This window comes from Peromyscus maniculatus, chromosome 3 (assembly GCF_049852395.1).
Source record: "Peromyscus maniculatus bairdii isolate BWxNUB_F1_BW_parent chromosome 3, HU_Pman_BW_mat_3.1, whole genome shotgun sequence".
Taxonomy (NCBI): Eukaryota; Metazoa; Chordata; class Mammalia; order Rodentia; family Cricetidae; genus Peromyscus; species Peromyscus maniculatus.
In genome coordinates this window covers 159,990,469-160,002,723 of record NC_134854.1, presented here as the reverse complement: position 1 = coordinate 160,002,723, position 12,255 = coordinate 159,990,469, and the positions used below count along the sequence as shown (strand labels likewise).

General features: G+C 37.7%; 1 protein-coding gene across 1 annotated transcript in view; it reads right to left on the bottom strand.

Annotated features, from left to right (window-relative positions):
- Pik3c2g (phosphatidylinositol-4-phosphate 3-kinase catalytic subunit type 2 gamma) overlaps positions 1-11,269 on the bottom strand; it is a 352,621-nt gene extending 341,352 nt beyond the window's left edge. The window contains exon 1 of the mRNA XM_006976490.4: positions 11,143-11,269. The gene's annotated coding sequence lies outside the window, so the exon portion shown is untranslated. The remainder of the gene's footprint in view (positions 1-11,142) is intronic.
- Positions 11,270-12,255: the final 986 nt, after the last annotated feature.

The following is a 12,255-nucleotide window of genomic DNA, read 5'->3' as shown; positions in this document are numbered from 1 at the left end:
GTGTGCATATATATTATATGTGGGTGCACATATATCTGTGCATATATGTATATTTATATGTGTATATACATGTGTGTGCATGAACGTGTCTATGTGTGTGTGCTTGTGTGTATGCACATGTATATATTTATATATGTGTGTGTTTCTGTCTGTGTGTTTCTCTCTCTCGCTCTCTCTCTCTCTGTGTATGTGTGTGTGTGTGTGTGTGTGTGTGTGTGTGTGTGTGTGTGTGTACACATGCTTATTTCTGTGGGGATGTGCTATGTCCCATGTGTGGACTTCATAGGACAGCCTTCAGATATGAGTTCTCACCTTTCAACCATGTTTTGGGATAGAGCCTCTTCATTACTGTGTAAGCCAGGCTGTCTGATCCCTGCATTTCTGCATTCTCCTGTCTCTGCCTCCTATCTCCACACAGGAGCATTCTGGGATTAAAGAGGCCTGTGATTTTGATGCTGGCTGGTATTATGCTTGGCTCATAAGAACGTCAAGTGTTGCTGCTCATGTTGGTGCATGCCTTTAATCCCAACACTCAGGAGGCAGAGGAGATCAGATCTCCATGATCAAGGATAGCCTGGTCTACAAAGCAAGTTCCAGGAGAGCCCAGACTATACAGAGAAACTCTGTCTCAAAAACCAAAAATCAAAAATAAAAGTCAAATATTTTCCTAAAGAGTTTCCCTGATCTGCCTTAAAGAATTGGTGCCCAAATCCACATTGTTTTTTTCAGTAGGAGTCACCTCCCACACTCTATGGCAAATCAGATTTGTTTGTTCAAAATGCCAGCTTATCAGGCTACACTCTTGCTCTAAGTCAACAAAGACTTCACCATTGCTTTGTACATAGGGAAGAAGTTGACAATCATTTCCAAAACTAAATGCAAGGATTTGTGTTCCAAACCTTGAGACTGACTGCATGCGTATTTTACATAGGCTCAGCATACTCCTCCCTCTCTTCTTGATGTCTTTGCACAAAACCTTTTGAAGCAGAAACTTACCCACTAACTAACAGACTTTCAACAGAATCTGCTGGACCTTCAGCCACTGATTATTATCATGCAGGGTGTGTTGAACGGAAGTGGCAATTCTCTGCTCTTGTGGAGTGTGTTGCATACAGCTTCTGCTGTGTGCTATGTGTAGTTTCTGCCTAGTGCTAGAGCAAAGCCATCTGAACTGTTCCGTATCTTTGTGAAAAGCACACAGAGTGGGTTGTGAGTACTATGCTCTGACTTGTACATCTCTATTTGAATTATAGGAAACAGAAGAAGACAGTTATCTGAAAATCGAGTATGAGGCACACTGCTCTTATATTAAAGAAAGTTGTTTGTCCTGTCTTTCATTTCAGCTAGGGATAAGTGGAAAGGGATCAATAGAATATGAAGTCTTTAAAAGCCAGAACTTTTAAGCTATCAAATGTAGTATGTGTTCAAACCCAGGATAAAAGAGCAAGAAATTGCTATTGATGTTTCCAAAGCTTGTACAAGCCAAGCCTATGCTTGTTAGTGAAATTAATCCAATCACTTTATTTTGAAATCTTATCTAGTTACTGAAGAATAAACAAGTATGAAAGGTTCATTGAAGACAAGACTGGGTATATGCACAATGGAATACAGCCCAACAAAGGCAGGAGTGACATTTCCATCCAGACTTTTGATTTGGTGCTTAGTTTTAAAGTGGGATATTGCTACTCCGTAGTTCCAGCAGGATCATCTCAGGCCCTGGAGACTTTGTCTCCATTGTGCTCCAGCCTAGAATGAACAACTTCTACCTTTCATTGTTTCTGAAAGCACTTGATTCTCTTTGTTAGATTCATCTTTCACTCTTAAAATATTTAGGTTTTTCTAAATAACACAGTAGCATGCCAGACTGTAAAGTGTTACCCATATACATTCTTAATCTCATTTTATGATAGAGTTTCAATTGGTCATATGAAACTCCAATGAGAGATATGATAGTCTAAGTTATAGACAATGGAACTGAAACTATAATTAGTTCTCTGGCTGTTTTGTGTATGTGGGTACACTGTCCTTTTGAGGACAGTGTACGCTGCATCCTGGCACTTATCCCTCTTTCTGACCATTGTACAATGATAACAGCTGAGGAGCTTTTCTGAATCCATATGTAGGATGACAGCATGGCCCTGAAGAGACTGAGCTACCTATCACTTGGCTGGCAATGGTTTAATGAGACATCTTTTTTAAAAACCTCCAATAAAACCACAGGTCTTGGATTCCTTCTGTTTTTTAATAGCACTTAAATCTTAAATGAAATATAACCTGGGTCCTGAAGAGATGGTTTTGTAGTTAAGAGTATTGGTTGTTCTTCCATAGAACTCTGTTCAATCCCCAGCAGCTACATGGCAGCTCATGACCCATGAGATCTGTCAAGATCTGCCTCCTTCTTTTGACCTCTGCAGGAGCTGCATGCATATGGTACACAGACATAATGCAGGCAAACACACATAAAATATAAATAAGCATACCTTGTCTATGAAAAACCTACATATATTCCTGCACAAGACATTTAAAGAGACATGGGTCCCACAGCTAAGTATGGGCATCCAAAGCACAGGAACTATATTCTAAAGACCTACAGATCTAGACTATGTTGTAAGAAAACAATAGATGCAGCTATCCCTTGAATTCCTTTCTCAGATTGACTCATTGCCTAAAGAAGGTTCAGCCCTTACCAGTTGTTCAGGAAAATTTGGAACACTGAGAAAACACTGTGTGCTGATGGATGTTGGTAATTTCTTAGTGTGCTGTGGCAAGGTGTACTCTGCCTATTTATGGCTTTAGACAAGTAGCTTTAGTAGTAAATACTCCTCTGGCCTCTTCATGTGGCCACATTAAAGCCATCAGTGAATGAGTCCAATCTGGTTCCAAAGGTCAGATTAAAGGTGATAGTTTATTAGCAGAATGCTATTTTCAGATAGCTTCAAAGTAAGTAAATACCCTTAAATTGAAGGAGAGGAAAATTTTCTAAACAAAGAAACCAAAACATAGAGGAAGACACTCTGCAAGCATAGCAGCATTGCCTGAGAATTTGATCTTTGGCTGAGGTTATTTGCCAAGAGATGTGATTGTCAGCAACTGGACCAATGCTCGGTTTTTGTGGGGATTGCACTGATCTGGAAAATCTAGTGTGCACCTGACCTTTAAAGCAACATTAGAGTTTCCAGCTGTCAACAGAATATAGACACACATGTACAGCTCCAACGAAGGAATGGTTTGCCATTTTCTCAGAAGAGGATGATTATAGGGTAATCAAGCAGTTTTCAGATTGTAATGGATAAATTAGAATAAAGAATTCACTCACTGAATATTGACATTACCAGGGGAAGTGAGTGAAGATGAGTCAAGTTAGCCACAGGTAACTTATTCCTCTGGTCCTAGGGGCAGAGGATCTCCAAGAGAGGAGGCAAGAGGGACCATAAATGTTTTTCTCCCCCACCCCAACAATGTATGTGCCATTCAATCAAAGAAATTATGTTTCTGCCCAAGAAGGGAATATTAAAACACCTCTCTAGTAGGATTTGAATTCTTATAAAAATGGTAGTGGTCAAACTGTCTGTTCTTCTACTTTCTCTATTTTTCCTTTTCCTACAAGGGACTTTTAAATACTGAGCTTGTGTATGAAGGAGGGATGCATGCAGGGATATGCATTCCTGGATCTCTGGTGAGTAGGTTGCAACTTGTGCCCAAGCATCCTTCATCCTCTCCTTCCATAGTCACCAACAACCTATCAAAGGCCTTATTTCTCTTCCTGCCTTTCAACCAAGTTACCAGTTCTACGAAATATAAGAAAGGAGCTGTCTAACCATAAAATAATAGCATACTTTCCCTTCTGTCTGCATCCTGGTCCCAACTTATACACCTGCTTCAATGTGGATATTATGGAGGCCTGGGGTTGAGAAGGCAAATCTCAGCTGCTGATTCTTACCAGAGAGCAAGAACAAAAAAAGAGGAATTAGGTCTAATTTAGTGTTCCACTTTATGCATTTTTATTCCAGACCTACAGATTAAAGCTATATTAACTACCTTAGTTAACATTCATAGGCTCAAATAACTATTTTGTTAACATTTACTTGCATAAGTAAAATAGAGGCTTACCATGCAAGTTTGAAGTCCTGAGTTTGGTTCCCAACACTTAATAAAAAGGCACATGAAAATGTATAATACTTATTCTCTAAATTCTATTGGAAATTACAGGTTTTTTTAAGTATACTTCAGAAAAGGAGCATCCAGATGAAAACTATACAATGTTATTGTCCTGTAGATGTAACTGTTTTGTTAAATAAGAAACACAGAGCCAATGCAGAGATGAAAGCCCAAGAGGTCAGTGCAATAGCTAAGAGCTAAAAACCTTACCCTTCACTGCTGCTGCTGTCCTCCTCATCAAGAGAGCTACTTCCTGTGTGTTTGTCCTTTTTATTGACTTTCTATTCTGCCTTCTCATTGGTTGTAAACCCAACCACATGACCTCCTTGTCACTACTCATCTATACAGACCTCCAGGTCTTCTATGGTTAGTATTGAGATTAAAGGTGTGTGTCTCCATGCTGGCTGTATCCTTGAACACACAGAGATCTGCCTGTCATGTGATCGGGATTAAAGGCATTTGCTACCACTGCCAGACTTCTGCTATGGCTTGCTATTAGCTCTGACCCCCAGGCAACTTTATTTATTAACATACAAATAAAATCACATTTTAGTACATATAAAATATCACCATATTGTCCAGTATGAATGTTTGAAATTTGGTGGATCTAATTATTTTAGGGTTTGGAATAGACAAAGATTATTTCAAATCTTTGGACAAGAGAACAGAATATAACTGCAGCTATGGAATTAATATGGTGCATATTAATGACTCCCTTTTGTCAAAGAACGGGGACAATCCACTCCCATGTGTTATGTACTGTGATCAAACCTGGAACACACTGGGACACCAGGATTTTTATTGCCTGTCAGAGTAAATTAAAGACTGTCTGGATAGGATAATCCCAGAGATCTATAAAAGTGGAAATAAAATTGGATGATCATGTAAGGGAGAAAATGTAATTTCTTTATGTCATGGTTCTTGTCAAAGTTCCCTAATAAGAGACAGATTAACAAGAGAGAAGGTGACAGATTTAGTTGATAAAAGTTTCACGCGGCATAGGACCTTTCATAAATGAAGACGCCAAGAAGCAGGCACACTTGTGTATTGTTGGCATGATTGGTTCAGTTTGTTGAAATAGATAGCCCTGTAAAAATGTGGTCTGACAACAGCAGGGTGTGAGGTAGCAGTAATAAACAGCATGTCTTGTTTGTTCAGATTCTACTATGTCCCTGTATCTTTGGAGATAAGGACTTTTATTTCCTCTCCTGCATGTGCTACTTTGAAGGAAAGGGCCAGTGTCACTGTTAATCTACTTTAGAAGTATAGGGCAAGAGAAGGTCAGAGGGTGACTTTTTTAATACAACTGCTCATCAGATGTCATAATGGGGCTGGGGGCATGCTCTGAACCCCATTAATAGAAAATTAGACAGTAATTCCCCCCTCCTGCCCCGAGATAGAAATGGGACTTGGAAGATGTTTGAGGAAGGTCTCTGTGAGGTGTTAGAAATATTCTCTATATGGACAGGAATACACTCTTGTGGCATTTCATAGCTCATAAATGGTGTTCTGAAAATTTGTGACCCTCACCACATACACACTGCATTAGAAAACAACAACATCAACAAAGTAAGAGTGGGACTCTTGGTCCCCTTTGCGTGTGACAACAGGAAGTCAGGGATGCATCATGTCATTCCACACTAAGTCATGCTCCATATGGAACTGTACTCTCTAGAGATTTGTAATATTTTTGTCCATGACCTAAAAATATTAGTCCTACTTACTTCCAAACATTAGTATTTGGAAAGTTTCACTTATAGTTTTCAACTGAATGTTCCTTCTCTGAAATATGTTTTTCTTGGAAATAACTGTAATTTTAATATAATTTGAAGGACAACTACAGTTGCATGTTTTCATACAGTTCATGGCATTCAGGGATATATTACTGGTATAAAAATGACTGTTATCTGAATATAATGTATAATTTGAGTACCCTCATTTTTTTTTCATCCAAGAAAAAATTACTGGTTTCATATAGGTAATTGCTCTCCATTCTTAAAAAGCAGGTGTGGTGTGAATATTTACATAATCTATGGTATATTGAGACTCAAATTCCCCGAAGAGCAATGGTTACATTTGAAAAATGCAAACCTTGTTTTTACATGTTTTAAGAAAAGCCTGTTTGCTTTGCCAGTAATGTGTAAGCAGAAGGGTTGGTTATTAGAAGAAAGAGGGAACCAGTTAAAGGGGTAGTGAGGTGTGGAGGTTTGGAGAGGTGAATAAGAACACACTCATGAAGACATAGAACTGTCATAGTGAAGACCCCCCCCCTTTGTATGCTACCTCAAAATGTTAATTTAAAATTGTAAAAAAAAAAAAAAAACATGAACTCTAATATCATGTTCCTTCAGATGTTTGAGTGATAGATTTTTGTCTTTATTTCAATGTATGTCTTCAGCTATAACACATCTTAAAGCTGATGACTGCACAGGAAGAAGAGTGCTCGTGGAAACATTTATGATGAAGCGGTTGTACCTCTCACCACTCACAGGACTAGTCTCTTGAGTTTGTAGCTCTCCATTAACATCATTGCGCTCACGGTTAACTTAGTGCCGCAGCGCGACACACTGTCATGTAACTGCCAACAGGCAAACTCGCCCTGGGTTAATACAGTTGACCATACCTAAAACCCCCAGTTAATCCAGAAACTGATGAGTTGATGATTAACATGGACGTTCCTCTTCTAAATACAGTCTCTTTCATTTCATCTAGGAATAAAATCTCCATACGGACTGAAATGAGAGTGTTCTAAGTTTGCAAAGTTCCAGGCTTCATAGACACTCTAGATCTTCCATATAGAAGAACAATTTGTTAAAATCAGTGTTTCACTTCCTCGGTGCCACACATGAGTCCATAGAACCTTTGCTCTCTTGTCAGAATAAATGATCTCCTTCAGTCTACTCCCCACCCCACACGCCCAGCTTTTCCTTTGCTCCTACAGCTGAAGTCAAAAGTCTCTCACTTTTGACAACTGGCACTAAATATTACATCTTCCATAGCCGTCTAATTTTGCATTTTAATTCTTAACATCACACAGATTGCTTATCTACTGCAATTATATGACACAGAATGATATTCATAAATGTGTAATCGCTTGGCACTAAAGAAAAAAAACAGAAGTTGGCATTCTCTTGGATCAAATTGATATATTTTTCTGATAATACCGACTTTGTTCATATGCCTAGTTTGCTTTTATGATGCACTATCTAAACTGCTGTGTGTTGGTGTTTTCCAGACAATGAGTTAGATCACAGTTAAAGGAAGACATGAATAGCTTTACATTATTTGAAGAAAGGGAAGCAGGATGTGAGTCCATGTTCTGTTTTCCAAACATCTAAGATGGATGTGAATGAGCTCTTTTTCTCTGCATGTAGCAAACCTGCTTTTAACTATTGTAGAGCGCCACCTTGCGGACATGGAAAGCTTCTCCAACTATCCAGTGCCGCTTCTTGTTTGTGAGTGGAAGCAGAAACAGCTCTGAGAGCAAGCTGGCCTCTGGATGTCAGAATAAGTACCATTCAGGACAAGCTGACCTCTAGCACTCTTCCAGTTACTATGTTCTCTCTAATTACAGGACATTATTTTTGTTTGCCTGTGACAGGAGACAGTCGGCCTTTTCTGATTCTTTTTACCAGGATCAAATGAAGCATGCAATTTCTTAAGAGTTAGGGTTTGATTCAATAGTATGTCCATTTTATGCATTTAAAGCGGGGGCGGGGGACAAACTACTTCCTGACAGTACAAAAAGCTTTTGGAAAGGAAGCATTGATAATTTCTGTGTTGGAAAGTTACTTGGGTTGAGTAAACAAAGTCTTTAAAATGAGTATTCTATTTGTTTTGGGATTTGGGGAAAATATTCAAAATATAAGAACCTGGTGTGCCAAGTATTTGAATTAAGGACATCAGAAGGATTAAGAAGTCACCTCAGAACCAATACCCCTCTGAATTTGTTGAGTAGCATTCTGTTTTACATAGCTATCATTTTCCTTCATCAGACCATCATATTATTATATGGGAAATTTAGGGATAGACTATATCCTATGTAGACATTGCTGATCCTTGTAAGTTTGCATGACAGTGTGCCATGCAAGCATTTGAAGACCACTGAGTTTCCATGTATGTCTGCCTATGAGAAGAGATGGGAGCTCAGCCTGCATGGATGTCTTGCTGCTAAAATAAATGACTAAAATGATCATCATCTGACATGCTGCTTATTCCAGGCATTCTGGATGGTTCTGCAAGAAGGACTCATTTGATCTGAACTCTTGACTTCCAGATCTGCAGCAGTATAAAGTTTGCTCTTTACTCTGGTACTTTCTGCCAGCCCTGGAGGTTGATAGATCCCAGAGAGGAGGGAAGGAGTCATCGAGGAAAGGAGTGAGTCATGCCATGGTGGTCTGGAGAATCTTGCAGCCTGACTGACTAGCAGCCAGAGTGGTTCTGTATTTATACAGAATTCAGTGAGCATGGACAAATTCATGTTGTTCCAAAACATAGATCATATCATTTTTGGTTTTGGACACATGTTTCACTTCCTTTTGCTCATCTTTTAGTCATCATTGATAAACCGTGACAGAACAGGGTTATTTTTTACAATCATTTTCCAAGTTTAATCATCATTGATAAACAATTATCTCTTATAACCATTTTTACTCATTAACCCTATAATTCAAATTTTAAGAATCTAGAGGCATATGATAGCCTGTTCTCAGGCCAGTAGCTTTTGTGGCTACAAGGACACTGGACCAAAACAAAATCTCCAAGCCAGCCCATGCAGATTGCCATGTCTCAAGTAGTATGTTATTAACTCTTAATGGTCACAGTGTCCAGGAGAAACCTCAGCTCAAAGCTGCTGCAGTTATTCAAATTCAGGCATAATACAATGCTTATATTTTATATCTTTATGGAATTTGTTTATATGTCTAATACTGGGATTGTGTTTTTCCTTGGTTATATTACATCACAGTGGTTCTGCATGTGCTAACTTATTTTTAAGAAAAGGAGGTCCTGACATTTCATTCTTTTATCATCTTTCTACATACTTTTTTGTTTATCAATAAGTCTCTTCAGCTAATCTAACTTTGTTGCCATATATGCCACATAATTGCTTGAATGTATAGTGGGAAGAGGCTTGCAATCTGATCTGTGGCCAACTCCTCTAGCCCAGTGAATCTTGTTGACCTTTTTAAGTTTACTTTTTTTTTGATTACCTTGTTCCTGAGTAAGTACAGGGACAGAAGTCTCAAGAATATCTCATAGCCTCATAAAGAGAACTCTGGCTTCTTTATGTGTGTCATAACCTCCAAGGAACAAGGAAGATCTTCAAGTAGATAAGGATATCTCCCTAAAAGTGGGAGGGGTAATATATTTAGGACTTTTTTGGGGAAGCTTAGATGCAGTATTCCCGGGAGAAGGCATAAATTATTCATAAGAAATTTTCTATCAATCTAATATGGACAAATTATACAAATCTTAAAAGTCCACCTAGTATGCAACAGGTCGAGATCAAAACCAAAGGTGGCATGGCGGCCATCATGTGGCTCAGCTTTGCTGGATATTTGTCAAACAGCTGTGCTGGCCTTATGACTTTTGCCATTCCCATCAGATATGGCTGTGCCAACTTTCAGTTATGTCTCATCCTTAATTCACCCCAAGGGCAGTTAACCTCTGCCTTGCACTAGAAACACCCACCTGTCCATCCTTTCAATTTGGTCAGTTCTGGTTTGTCTATGTAAGCAGCGACTAGAGCAATATTGTCACAAACTCAATCTTCTGGAGGCCTCAGATTTAAAACTCTAACTGTAATATATACATGTATATATTTGCATTATAAATATATTTTTATAGTTAAATACCATTTTGTCATTAAATCTCAACTGACTTTAATTTTGAGTGCTTTATGGCTCTCTGGAAATATCTTTTAATTTCTTAGAACTAAATATGCTAGTAAATTTATTCCAAAGATATTTGAAATTTGGAATTTTTTTTTGGTTCTTCCTATTTCTGTCTTTGTCTCTTCATATGGATATACACACATGCACACTGCTCACCTATCTCTTCTTATGAATTTTAACCTCATTTAATTGCCTGATAGAATTCTGTACTAACTTGGATAAATTGTTTGTTCTGTGTGCAAAGATCTAGTGTCTGTGGAACCTGGAACCTTGCAAACCGAGCACTTTCAGTTACTTCCGCACTTGGTTATAATTATCTATTGTAATACCTAGAACAACAGTATCCCTGAGGTGGGTATCTTTCAATATTTTCTGAAGTGTGCAGAACATTATTTTTCATCCTATAAACATATTTTAGATTAGTAAAATGAAAGTTTGTATCAGCATCACATAGAGACTTCTCAAATTTGAAATTCTGTTTGGCATTGAAAGATATAATAGCCAATGGGGTATGCAGCTCAAATGGAAGCCATTTTCATAAACTAACAGATGCAAAGTAATAATTGACAGCTTAGGGATAATGACTTTATTTTCTTGCCCTTGGCATCTTGAGAACTCCATGTTCATCCTTCATAATGACTGCACTTCAGTCCTGCCTGCTTCCTCTAATTCCAGGGTTGGCAGCTGTCAGCAGTAACTTGAAATGTTTTTTTTTTTTTTTTTTTTTTTTGTACCCTATTCTTTCTTTAAATTTTAGTTGTACTTTGGATCAGGTGAAAGTAAGGTTCTATCATGACATAAAATATGACCTTTCTGAGTCTTTAAAATGGATTTTTAACATGAATCTCAAAAGTTAAATTATGACAGTAATAATTCTTGCTATATCCCGCTCTTTTCAACTGGTGTTACATAAGACAACATTTGAAGTTAATCTGTATACAGACAGTGAGAGAGAAAGAGAGAAATGGAAAGTTTGCTTATGGATTTCTAATTGCATCAAAGAGGTAATGCTTTTAAATAAATCAAGAATTTTTACAACTGTAGAGCGCAAACATCATATTGAAAGCTTCATTACAATATCTCACTGTACCTTCATTTTTTTCACTCCGTCTTTTCTTGCTTTGCCGTCAGCAATGCCGAGAGAGCAGCCAGCAGCTCAGGTGGCATGTAATAATTTACTAATCCTCAGTGGAGTTTGTTCACTGTTGTTTTAGCTTATCAGCTGCTGCACAAATAAGACTGAATGTCCCCGTGACTTGTTTGAGCACCTTAAGTGACTGGTACGACAACTCTCAAAATTACCTCTTATCTTTTCCATTAACACCTATTTTCGCCAGAGCTTAGCAACTCACTGGTGGTAACAGGAACCTAGGTGTTTAAGCTCTCCTTCTTCACCAACTCCCAAGAAGTGATCTGACAGTTCCAGTAAAGTGAGAGGCTTGCTTGGCCTCCTTTAAAGCTATTAGTCTTTGAGACTTACACACATGTTGCTGTCACTGTGGCTCTAGATGCTACATGGTCTATGATTTCTCTGTAAGACTACGGACATCATTCCTTTCTTCAGGTTTAGAGTTCTATTCTGCTCCCTTGAAAACTTTCTGATGTCAATGCCTTTAAAAAAAAAATTCTTAAAGTTTAACATCCTTGAAGAAATTTTGTATGGCTCATTGAGACATATCATATTACAAATTAAAAGAGAAAAACATGTAAAACATGTATTCATCAATTTGATTTAAAAATCGGTATCCAGTATCACATAGTGAAATAACTAGACATTTTAAAGAAAAAAGTACTATGTAGATGCCATAAACAAACAAAGGAGCATATTGTCATTCATTTTTACTCTTCATGAAACTTATTATTGATGAATTCCAAAGGCTATTTTTGAACTTAGTTTGATGCAAACTGTAATATACTTTTATAATCAGTCTTTATCCATTATCTGTTTGGAAAGGGATTACTATTTTATTTGCTTTTTTAGTCCCATGCATATTGCTACTTAATATTATATCAAAGTCATCAGGTAGTAATTACTTAAATATTAGTTGCACATGGAAACTGTAATCCAATTAACAAATGGTTCATATTGAATTATGTTAAATTCACTAATTCATTTTTCAAAATTATTTATTTGTATGACTTGGGAACATGGAACTTTATTTGAAAAATTCAGATTTGCTGAGTTACATTATGCTGTGTATAT